Genomic DNA, 13,121 nt, shown 5'->3' on the forward strand with positions numbered 1-13,121 from the left:
TTAAATAAATATATTGGCTCACAAGCTTAGCCTTTTGTTAACAACACTGTCATCTCAGATTTTCAAAAAATGCTTTTCAACCATAGCTACACAAGCATTTGTGTAAGAGTATTGATAGCTAGCATAGCATTAAGCCTAGCATTCAGCAGACAATATTTTCACAAAAACAAGAAAAGCATTCAAATAAAATAATTTACCTTTGAAGAACTTTGGATGTTTTCAATGAGGAGACTCTCAGTTAGATAGCAAATGTTCAGTTTTTCCAAAAATATTATTTGTGTAGGAGAAATCGCTCCGTTTTGTTCATCACCTTTGGCTGAGAAAAAACCCAGAAAATTCAGTCATTACAACGCGAACTTTTTTCCAAATTAACTCCATAATATCGACAGAAACATGGCAAACGTTGTTTAGAATCAATCCTCAAGGTGTTTTTCACATATCTATTCGATGATAAGTCACTCGTGGCAGTTTGGTTTCTCCTCTGTTCAAAATGGAAAAATGAACGCACCTGGAGATTACGCAATAGTTTCGACGGAGGACACCGAGCGGACACCTGGTAAATGTAGTCTCTTATGGTCAATTTTCCAATGATATGCCTACAAATATGTCACAATGCTGCAAACACCTTGGGGAAACGACAGAAAGTGTAGGCTCTCATCTTGCGCATTCACAGCCATATAAGGAGACATTGGAACACAGTGCCTCAAAAATCTGTCTCACTTCCTGTATGAAATTTCATCTTGGTTTCGCCTGTAGCATTATTTCTGTGGCACTCACAGACAATATCTTTGCAGTTTTGGAAACGTCAGAGTGTTTTCTTTCCAAAGCTGTCAATTATATGCATAGTCGAGCAACGAGTGGAGGACAGAGGAGCCTCTTAAAGAATAAGTTACAGGTCTGTGAGAGCCAGAAATCTTGCTTGCATGTAGGTGGCCAAATACTTATTTTCCACAATAATTTGCAAATAAATTCATAAAAAATCCTACAATGTGATTTTCTGGATTTTTTTTCTCATTTTGTCAGTCATAGTTGAAGTGTGATACCTATGATGAAAATTACAGGCCTCTCTCATCTTTTTAAGTGGGAGAACTTGCACAATTGGTGGCTGACTAAATACTTTTTTGCCCCACTGTATCATTCAAAAGCTTGTTTCTGGGGAATATCGTTAGCTAGTCCATACATGGTTATATCCTTTGTAGACGTAGTGCTTCATGCTGAAATATCAGTAATTTCCTGACATCCGATTGGGTACAAGCATTTAAAGGCCCTTTCCGGCAACCTGATTGGTTAAAATGCCTCTCGTGCTGTTTGAAAATATCTCCCGCGAAGAGTCAACGTAAAGAGAGACAAAATCTCAACGAATATACCTACAGTGTGTGAATAAAATAGGCGATCTCAGTTAGCCAATGCGAGAAAAGCAGTGAATGAAAGAAAGTGAATGTTCCACGATCGAGGCAGTGGCAGTACAGGTAGAGGAGGAAAAGGAGGTAGCCCGCAGCAGCGCTTTGAGACACAAATTAGTTGAGATGAAGACAACTAGCAGCGATCAACCAGACAGCAGCCAGCCAACAGTGGTTTTTATTCCACGTCTCAAATAAGCCAATTTGTACATGATTTGATTTGCCCTAACAGTCTAAACACTGGACTGAAAATCACCATAGACTTCCCCAACCAGTGATTCTGTAATTATGTCATGAAAGAATGTGCAGAGTGTGAAGGTGATCGTGATGCATTTAGCGGGACTGTTTACACTTCCTCCAGGCTGCAGGAGTGCTCCAGGGGAGGAGTGGCATTCGATATAAATGTGAGGATGATTCTTCTAGCCCACGAACTTGGATTTGGTTATGCAGCTCTAAAGAAAATAAGCAACGTCCTAGGGATTCCTTCCTTGCTTCTCAGCTCATATCAGAGACATGACAGGTAAATAAAAAGGCAGAGTTGCCCATTATTGTCAGGTGACTTGCTGTGTGTAAATAATCTTTATTTCCTTGCTTCAGCAAATGTATTCAAAGTGAATAAAACAAAGTGATAGGAAATCATAACTACAATGAGACTGTAACATAGGCCTACAGTGTCGTAGGGCTGTAGCCTAATGTGATTAGTAAGAAATTAGCTTGACCTAAAGAAATACATGCTTATATGCTAATATTTACATAGGGTAACATGCTGGTATTTAGTCCTGCAGTTTAGTCTGCTGTAATGTCAACAGACACTTTAGTTGCAGAGATTCAGAGGGCTGCAGTCAATGGAGAGTGCTAAAAAGATAATTAGAAGAGCATATGCAGATATGGACCCAGACAGAGCAGAGTTTTATTTTTTAAACATTTATTTTACCTTTATTTAACCAGGTAGGCAAGTTGAGAACAAGTTCTCATTTACAATTGCGACCTGGCAAAGATAAAGCAAAGCAGTTCGACAGATACAACGACACAGAGTTACACATGGAGTAAAACAAACATACAGTCAATAATACAGTATAAACAAGTCTATATACAATGTGAGCAAATGAGGTGAGAAGGGAGGTAAAGGCAAAAAAGGCCATTGTGGCAAAGTAAATACAATATAGCAAGTAAAACACTGGAATGGTAGTTTTGCAATGGAAGAATGTGCAAAGTAGAAATAAAAATAATGGGGTGCAAAGGAGCAAAATAAATAAATAAATAAAAATTAAATACAGTTGGGAAAGAGGTAGTTGTTTGGGCTAAATTATAGGTGGGCTATGTACAGGTGCAGTAATCTGTGAGCTGCTCTGACAGTTGGTGCTTAAAGCTAGTGAGGGAGATAAGTGTTTCCAGTTTCAGAGATTTTTGTAGTTCGTTCCAGTCATTGGCAGCAGAGAACTGGAAGGAGAGGCGGCCAAAGAAAGAATTGGTTTTGGGGGTGACTAGAGATATACCTGCTGGAGCGTGTGCTACAGGTGGGAGATGCTATGGTGACCAGCGAGCTGAGATAAGGGGGGACTTTACCTAGCAGGGTCTTGTAGATGACATGGAGCCAGTGGGTTTGGCGACGAGTATGAAGCGAGGGCCAGCCAACGAGAGCGTACAGGTCGCAATGGTGGGTAGTATATGGGGCTTTGGTGATAAAACGGATTGCACTGTGATAGACTGCATCCAATTTGTTGAGTAGGGTATTGGAGGCTATTTTGTAAATGACATCGCCAAAGTCGAGGATTGGTAGGATGGTCAGTTTTACAAGGGTATGTTTGGCAGCATGAGTGAAGGATGCTTTGTTGCGAAATAGGAAGCCAATTCTAGATTTAACTTTGGATTGGAGATGTTTGATATGGGTCTGGAAGGAGAGTTTACAGTCTAACCAGACACCTAAGTATTTGTAGTTGTCCACGTATTCTAAGTCAGAGCCGTCCAGAGTAGTGATGTTGGACAGGCGGGTAGGTGCAGGTAGCGATCGGTTGAAGAGCATGCATTTAGTTTTACTTGTATTTAAGAGCAATTGGAGGCCACGGAAGGAGAGTTGTATGGCATTGAAGCTTGCCTGGAGGGTTGTTAACAGAGTGTCCAAAGAAGGGCCGGAAGTATACAGAATGGTGTCGTCTGCGTAGAGGTGGATCAGGGACTCACCAGCAGCAAGAGCGACCTCATTGATGTATACAGAGAAGAGAGTCGGTCCAAGAATTGAACCCTGTGGCACCCCCATAGAGACTGCCAGAGGTCCAGACCATCCGATTTGACACACTGAACTCTATCAGAGAAGTAGTTGGTGAACCAGGCGAGGCAATCATTTGAGAAACCAAGGCTGTTGAGTCTGCCGATGAGGATGTGGTGATTGACAGAGTCGAAAGCCTTGGCCAGATCAATGAATACGGCTGCACAGTAATGTTTCTTATCGATGGCGGTTAAGATATCGTTTAGGACCTTGAGCATGGCTGAGGTGCACCCATGACCAGCTCTGAAACCAGATTGCATAGCAGAGAAGGTATGGTGAGATTCGAAATGGTCGGTAATCTGTTTGTTGACTTGGCTTTCGAAGACCTTAGAAAGGCACGGTAGGATAGATATAGGTCTGTAGCAGTTTGGGTCAAGAGTGTCCCCCCCCTTTGAAGAGGGGGATGACCGCAGCTGCTTTCCAATCTTTGGGAATCTCAGACGACACGAAAGAGAGGTTGAACAGGCTAGTAATAGGGGTGGCAACAATTTCGGCAGATAATTTTAGAAAGAAAGGGTCCAGATTGTCTAGCCCGGCTGATTTGTAGGGGTCCAGATTTTGCAGCTCTTTCAGAAAATCAGCTGAATGGATTTGGGAGAAGGAGAAATGGGGAAGGCTTGGGAGAGTTGCTGTTGGGGGTGCAGTGCTGTTGTCCGGGGTAGGAGTAGCCAGGTGGAAAGCATGGCCAGCCATAGAAAAATGCTTATTGAAATTCTCAATTATGGTGGATTTATCAGTGGTGACAGTGTTTCCTATCTTCAGTGCAGTGGGCAGCTGGGAGGAGGTGTTCTTATTCTCCATGGACTTTACAGTGTCCCAGAACTTTTTTGAGTTAGTGTTGCAGGAAGCAAATTTCTGCTTGAAAAAGCTAGCCTTGGCTTTTCTAACTGCCTGTGTATAATGGTTTCTAGCTTCCCTGAACAGCTGCATATCACGGGGGCTGTTCGATGCTAATGCAGAACGCCATAGGATGTTTTTGTGTTGGTTAAGGGCAGTCAGGTCTGGGGAGAACCAAGGGCTATATCTGTTCCTGATTCTAAATTTCTTGAATGGGGCATGTTTATTTAAGATGGTTAGGAAGGCATTTAAAAAAAATATCCAGGCATCCTCTACTGACGGGATGAGATCAATATCCTTCCAGGATACCCCGGCCAGGTCGATTAGAAAGGCCTGCTCGCAGAAGTGTTTCAGGGAGCGTTTTACAGTGATGAGTGGAGGTCGTTTGACCGCTGACCCATTACGGATGCAGGCAATGAGGCAGTGATCGCTGAGATCTTGGTTGAAGACAGCAGAGGTGTATTTAGAGGGGAAGTTGGTTAGGATGATATCTATGAGGGTGCCCGTGTTTAAGGCTTTGGGGATGTACCTGGTAGGTTCATTGATAATTTGTGTGAGATTGAGGGCATCAAGTTTAGATTGTAGGATGGCTGGGGTGTTAAGCATGTTCCAGTTTAGGTCGCCTAGCAGCACGAACTCTGAAGATAGATGGGGGGCAATCAGTTCACATATGGTGTCCAGAGCACAGCTGGGGGCAGAGGGTGGTCTATAGCAGGCGGCAACGGTGAGAGACTTGTTTTTAGAGAGGTGGATTTTTAAAAGTAGAAGTTCAAATTGTTTGGGTACAGACCTGGATAGTAGGACAGAACTCTGCAGGCTATCTTTGCAGTAGATTGCAACACCGCCCCCTTTGTCAGTTCTATCTTGTCTGAAAATGTTGTAGTTTGGAATTAAAATTTCTGAATTTTTGGTGGTCTTCCTAAGCCAGGATTCAGACACAGCTAGAACATCCGGGTTGGCAGAGTGTGCTAAAGCAGTGAATAGAACAAACTTAGGGAGGAGGCTTCTAATGTTAACATGCATGAAACCAAGGCTATTACGGTTACAGAAGTCGTCAAAAGAGAGCGCCTGGGGAATAGGAGTGGAGCTAGGCACTGCAGGGCCTGGATTCACCTCTACATCGCCAGAGGAACATAGGAGGAGTAGAATAAGGGTACGGCTAAAAGCTATGAGAATTGGTCGTCTAGAACGTCTGGAACATAGAGTAAAAGGAGGTTTCTGGGGGCGATAAAATTGCATCAAGGTATAATGTACAGACAAATGTATGGTAGGATGTGAATACAGTGGAGGTAAACCTAGGTATTGAGTGATGAAGAGAGAGATATTGTCTCTAGAAACATCATTGAAACCAGGAGATGTCATTGCATGTGTAGGTGGTGGAACTAATAGGTTGGATAAGGTATAGTGAGCAGGACTAGAGGCTCTACAGTGAAATAAGCCAATAAACACTAACCAGAACAGCAATGGACAAGACATATTGACATTAAGGAGAGGCATGCTTAGTCGAGTGATCAAAAGGGTCCAGTGAGTGGAGAGGTTGGTTGGTGATTTAGACAGCTAGCCAGGCCATCGGTAGCAAGCTAGCATAGGATGGAGGTCTGTTGTTAGCCACCTCTTGCGTTCCGTCAGTAGATTAGTGGGGTTCCGTGTGGTAGAGGGGATTAATCCAAATCACACAACAACAACAGAAATAAAAACAATAGATATAGTTATAGAGGCCCAAGAAGAAAACATAATAATAATAAAAATAAATCAATTGTCTGATTGTCTATTCAGATAGCAGCCGGTAAGACAGCTAACGGTTAGCAGGCCGCAGATGGGCGTTCAGGTAACGTCGCGACGGAGGAGCCTGCCGGATCTCCTTCGGGTAGATAACGTCGGCAGTCCAGTTGTGAAGGCCCTGTGGGGCTCCGCGTAGGCAGTAAAACGGGTCCGGATAGGTGACTGCAGCCCAGGAGTGATTGATGGAACTCAGGAGTGATTGACGGAGCTGGCTAGCTCCGGAATAATTTATGTTTGCTCCGGAATCGACGAAGGCCGATAGTCACACGGATAGCAGCTAGCTAGCTGTGAGATCCGGGTATGAATGTCCAGAGAGCAGTCGAAATCCAGGGACATGGAGAGAAAAATTGGTCCGGTATGTTCTGTTCCCGAGCCGCGCTGCGCCGTACAGAACTGGCGATAGATTTTTGAGCTAAAGGATAGCTGATGACCACAAACCGTGGTTAGCTGAATACTAACGATTTGCCAGTAAAGGAGCTAACTAGCTTCTGAACTAGCTTCTGATTAGCTTCTGGATTAGCTTCTGGCTAGCTTCTGGCTAGTTTCAGGCTAGCTTCTTGGAGTTTCTGGCTAGCTTCTTGGAGGATTACAGATTTGAGGTAAATAATACTTTTTTATAAATATAAATTGGTGAGGCGGGTTGTAGGAGAGTGTTTTGAAGATGAGTTGATGGAAAATAAAAATAAAATGTATGTGAAAAAAGTTGTAAATATATATAAGTTGCTGAAGGAGGATGAGGATGCCATCATAGACATTAATGTATCCTTCGATGGAACTTGGCACAAGAGAGGATTCACTTCCAACTACGGAATATGTGTGTGCATTGGTGGTGGTACCAGTGAGCCATAGAAAATGGTGAAGATCCATCCTGTCATTTTTAATAGAGAGGTTGCACAGAAAATGGTACCTGTATATCATAGGATGTCAAATGATAACGTCCTCAATAGAATGTATTACGGAGGATCCCAGAATGCAAATGAATGTCTGAACTCTGTAATATGGTTGCGGCAAAAGCTGCATTGACTGAGCAGCCAGTAGGGCAGTAGCCACATTCAATGAGGGAACCACTGCTATAACAAATGTGATGAACAAATTGTGGCTTGACAGCACTTGGGTGACACTGGAGCAATCAGAGAGGAGTTGTGAGAGCTGATGCTGCTTCAATGGAGTGTGCCAAGCGTAGGCATAGGTCCCATGACACAGTCAAGAAAGTAAAGCGTCAACAGCAACAACTCAAAGAGGGCCTTACATATGTGGCAGGCATAGTTGATTCATGTTCTGCACATTTCAACAGCCATACAAAATCCTTGTATGTGACAAATTGAGCAAAGTGATATGAGGACTTTCCCAAAACTGCATATTTGCCCGACAGACCAGTATTCAAAGCATATGCTCTATTGCTTGAAACAAATGTATTACATGTGCTAATGTAAAAGGTATATTTGATGTTTATTTGTCAGTTTAGAAGTGATATATGATTAAGAGTTTAATTAATTTGACATAAATTGTAATATTTATGGAAAGTACATTTGAATTGTATTATTAACCTGTCTTTATCGGGCATTTTCTCAAAATGACATGTTCCCGGTGGGCCAATTCATTTTCTCAGTCTTCAAAGGACGTGCATTCCCATTATTCCAAACACAGGTTCTTAGATCTTATAGTCAGACTTTTACAGAGGCTTTTTTTAATATGTTGTGTCGTTTTGATTTTAAGTGGCATTTTATGTGTAAATACAAACAAAATATCCATCAGTCATACATGTGAAGTGTTTTTTAAATAATTCCATGAAATTACAATATTTTTGATAAACTAATCTGTAAAAGGCTGACCATTGAGTGTCTTGAAGCAATGTGTTGAAAAACAGATTCTCGTAATATGCAACTTAGCACATATTTAAGGACTGTTTGCCTCATTTGCATATTTTAATTTTTAAATAAATAAAACTTGTAATACAATAATATATTGTATTTATGTATACTTTCAACTGGTAAAGTGTAAGTCTGATGTGAGTAAAGAAGGAAAAAAACCATATTAGCCTGTGGTGCCTGGCCTTAAAATGGGCAGTCCATAGGCGAAGGATATTAAGGATCGGTAAGGATTCTGTATGGAGGAATGGTCTAAGAACCCTCTCAATGTGTTCCTCAACTCGTAAAACTTTTTTTTTTAAAGCTCAGTGCCATTATCCCCGCAAGGTGAGGTATTGAAATGTATTAAAAACATGTGTCAATCATTTTGACCCACCTTTTTGAGGGAATAACATATTCCTTGTTAAACTAAATCTCTTTCTCTGAGCAATTGTCAACTCAGCAAAAAAAGAAACATCCCTTTTTCAGGACCCTGTCTTTCAAAGATAATTTGTAAAAATCCAAATAACTTCACAGATCTTCATTGTAAAGGGTTTAAACACTGTTTCCCATGCTTGTTCAATGAACCATAAACAATTAATGAACATGCACCTGTGGAACGGTCGTTAAGACACTAACAGTTTACAGACAGTAGGCAATTAAGGTCCCAGTTATTAAACTTAGGAAACTAGAGGCCTTTCTACTGACTCTGAAAAACACCAAAAGAAAGATGCCCAGGGTCCCTGCTCATCTGCGTGAACGTGCCTTAGGAATGCTGCAAGGAGCCATGAGGACTGCAGATGTGGCCAGGGAAATAATTTGCAATGTCCGTACTGTGAGACGCCTAAGACAGCGCTACAGGGAGACAGGGCGGACAGCTGATTGTCCTTGCAGTGGCAAACCACGTGTAACAACCGATCAACAACTCTTCAACCGATCACTGCCTGCACCTGCCCACCTGTCCAACATCACTACTCTGGACGGCTCTGACTTAGAATACGTGGACAACTACAAATACCTAGGTGTCTGGTTAGACTGTAAACTCTCCTTCCAGACCCACATCAAACATCTCCAATCCAAAGTTAAATCTAGAATTGGCTTCCTATTTCGCAACAAAGCATCCTTCACTCATGCTGCCAAACATACCCTTGTAAAACTGACCATTCTACCAATCCTCGACTTCGGCGATGTCATTTACAAAATAGCCTCTAATACCCTACTCAACAAATTGGATGCAGTCACAGTGCCATCTGTTTTGTCACCAAAGCCCCATATACTACCCACCATTGCGACCTGTACGCTGTCGTTGGCTGGCCCTCGCTTCATACTTGTTGCCAAACCCACTGGCTCCATGTCATCTACAAGACCCTGCTAGGTAAAGTCCCCCCTTATCTCAGCTCGCTGGTCACTATAGCATCACCCACCTATAGCACGCGCTCCAGTAGGTATATCTCACCCCCAAAACCAATTCTTTCTTTGGCCGCCTCTCCTTCCAGTTCTCTGCTGCCAATGACTGGAACGAACTACAAAAATCTCTGAAACTGGAAACACTTATCTCCCTCACTAGCTTTGAGCACCAGCTGTCAGAGCAGCTCACAGATTACTGCACCTGTACATAGCCCACCTATAATTTAGCCCAAACAACTACCTCTTTCCCTACTGTATTTATTTTATTTATTTTGCTCCTTTGCACCCCATTATTTGTATTTATCCTTTGCACATTCTTCCACTGCAAATCTACCATTCCAGTGTTTTACTTGCTATATTGTATTTACTTTTCCACCATGGCCTTTTTTTAAAACTTTACCTCCCTTATCTCACCTCATTTGCTCACATCGTATATATTATTGACTGTATGTTTGTTTTACTCCATGTGTAACTCTGTGTCGTTGTATGTGTCGAACTGCTTTGCTTTATCTTGGCCAGGTCGCAATTGTAAATGAGAACTTGTTCTCAACTTGCCTACCTGGTTAAATAAAGGTGAAAAAAACAACACCTACACAGGATCGGTACATCCGAACATCACACCTGCGGGACAGGTACAGAATGGCAACAACAACTGCCAGAGTTACACCAGGAACGCACAATCTCTCCATCAGTGCTCAGACTGTCCACAATAGGCTGAGAGAGGCTGGACTGAGGGCTTGTAGGCCTGTTGTAAGGCAGGTCCTCACCAGACATCACCGGCAACAATGTCGCCTATGGGCACAAACTCACCGTCGCTGGACCAGACAGGACTGGCAAAAAGTGCTCTTCACTGACGAGTCGCGGTTTTGTCTCACCAGGGGTGATGGTCGGATTTGCATTTGTCGTCAAAGGAATGAGCGTTACACTGAGGCCTGTACTCTGGAGCGGGATCGATTTGGAGGTGGAGGGTCTGGGGCAGTGTGTCACAGCATCATTGGACTGAGCTTGTTGTCATTGCAGGCAATCTCAATGCTGTGCGTTACAGGGAAGACATCCTCCTCCTTCCTGCAGCCTCATCCTGACATGACCATCCAGCATGACAATGCCACCAGCCATACTGCTCGTTCTGTGTGTGACTTCCTGCAAGACAGGAATGTCAGTGTTCTGCCAGGGCCAGCGAAGAGCCCGGATCTCAATCCCATTGAGCATGTCTGGGACCTGTTGGATCGGAGGGTGAGGGCTAGAGCCATTCCCCCCAGATATGTCTGGGAAGTTGCAGGTGCCGTGGTGGAAGAGTGCGTTAACAACTCACAGAAAGAACTGGCAAATCTGGTGCAGTCCATGAGGAGGAGATGCACTGCAGTACTTAATGCAGCTGGTGGCCACACCAGACTGTTACTTTTGATTTTGACCCCCCTTTGTTCAGGGACACATTATTCAATTTTTGTTATTCAAATATCTATGGAACTTGTTCAATTTGTTTAAGTTGTTGAATCTTGTTATGTTCATACAAATATTTACACATGTTAAGTTTGCTGAAAATAAATGCAGTTGACAGTGAGGACGTTTCTTTTTTTGCTGACTTTATTAGTATAAAATAATATAACTTCATTTTGTTTAAGCATGCAATATACTTTAGTATTTTAATTATTTATTTCTTAGTCATTTTTTCTCATCTTTATCAAGAGGGTGAGTTTATTTTATTTTATTGACTATAATGTGACCAGAGGTGTGTTCAGTTCGATTAAACATTTACTACGTTGCATGAAGGTTTGTACTGAGCGACAGGTTTCCACAAAATATCCTAAACATTCTTGAACAGGCTTGTCACGTTCCCCTGCTCAGACGTTGCATGCATCAGCCAATGGTTTTGTACCACGTCATTGACTGGCAGATTGCTATGGCATGATGTGGACCACAGTATATGTTACATAAAATACCTATCCAGGCATTGCAAGATCTGGCATGCGTCAGCAAAGCCTGGGCACAAGAGTGTGCCCTTTATGCTGTGTTTGTAAGTGGGAATTTACCACATCGACTTGAAACAATCCAGTTGAACAGCCATGGTAATTACTCGTGGGAGAAACTTGTCCATTGCTGCGTTCACGTACTAGTAGGAACTTATTTCTAACAGCATGTCACCTGTGAAACTGCTTGGCATCCGACCGTTAGACGCTACAGAGGGTAGTGCGTAGGGCACATCCAGGAACTTCATACCAGGCGGTGTCAGAGGAAGGCCCTAAAAAGACTCCAGCAAGTCATAGACCGTTCTCTCTATTACTGCACAGCAAGCAGTACCGATGCACAAAGTCTGGAACCAACAGGACCCTGAACAGCTTCTACCACAAAGCCATAACACTGCTAAATAGTTCAACAATAGCTACCCGGACTATCTGCATTAAACCTTTTTGCACTTACATATGCTGTTGCTTACTCACTTTGTCCCTACCTATATACAGCGCTTTCGGAAAGTATTCACACCGCTTGACTTTTTCCACATTTTGTTACCTTACAGCCTTATTCTAAAATGGATTCAATTGTTTTCCTCCCCCTCATCAATCTCAAATTAAATGCGATTAGTCACATGAGCAATCAGTGACGTTTTAAAGGGCAGTGGCCATGCTGAGCAGCGTTTCTCAACCGGTCATTCTGTACGGTTTACGTTTAATTGAACGTTCCATAACGTTAAAAACGTACTCAACACAGCTATTCCTGGTCGTGCAGAACAACACCGTTTCACACCTTTTTTTTTTGTTGTACTGAGCCGTTCATTAATACGCTCAGTGTACTAATAATGAACCATTTTTTGCCACAATTTCGTGAAAGCGACCGAAGCCTTCAGAAAGCCTCGGTTTCCCAAGCACTACTAACTAGGTTCTCTCAACCATACATACTAGTGTGCTGCAAATTCAAGATTTACATTCCTCTACCGTGTGGCTCTACGCTCCGAGCCATCTTTCCGCTTGTTACTAAGGAGACATACCATGGGGTGTGTTCGTAAATTCACGCTGGAGTGCGCTCGGGGCGTTCGTAAATTCATAGCGTTTCGCTCTCGGAACGTTCTGACCTCACAAAAGCAATCAAGCTACTTCCAGACAAAAATGAGAGAACTTCTCACTCTGACCATTTTACTCGCCCTAGGTTAGGCTGTTTTCATGTTATCTAGATCGTTGGTGACTGTAACATGTCATATTCAACTGATATTGCGCGATCGTAAATTCCTTATTCTGCGCTCTGGCACACAGACGAGCGGTCTGAAATCGTAGTAGATAGCAAGAGTGAATTTACGAACGCCACCGAAGTAGATTTCCAGAACGAATTTACGAACTCTGACACTAGATTTTTAAAAAAAAATGAAGGTCGGTGGTCATATACCCGCTTTCACTTGCTAGTTGAAACTCAGGCATTTCCAACTTTCTGAATAATTGAACGCCGCACGGGTATAATGACAACCAGTTAGCAAGTAAGACATTTTCAAGTTTTCTAAATCCGACTCGAACATGACCGCGGCATTCATTATATGGCTGTGTCACGTCCGAAGCGTCATACGTCATTAGTGATATTGTTACGTCGACACGTTGT

Source organism: Oncorhynchus kisutch, linkage group LG6, assembly GCF_002021735.2.
Source record: "Oncorhynchus kisutch isolate 150728-3 linkage group LG6, Okis_V2, whole genome shotgun sequence".
In the NCBI taxonomy this organism is placed as follows: Eukaryota; Metazoa; Chordata; class Actinopteri; order Salmoniformes; family Salmonidae; genus Oncorhynchus; species Oncorhynchus kisutch.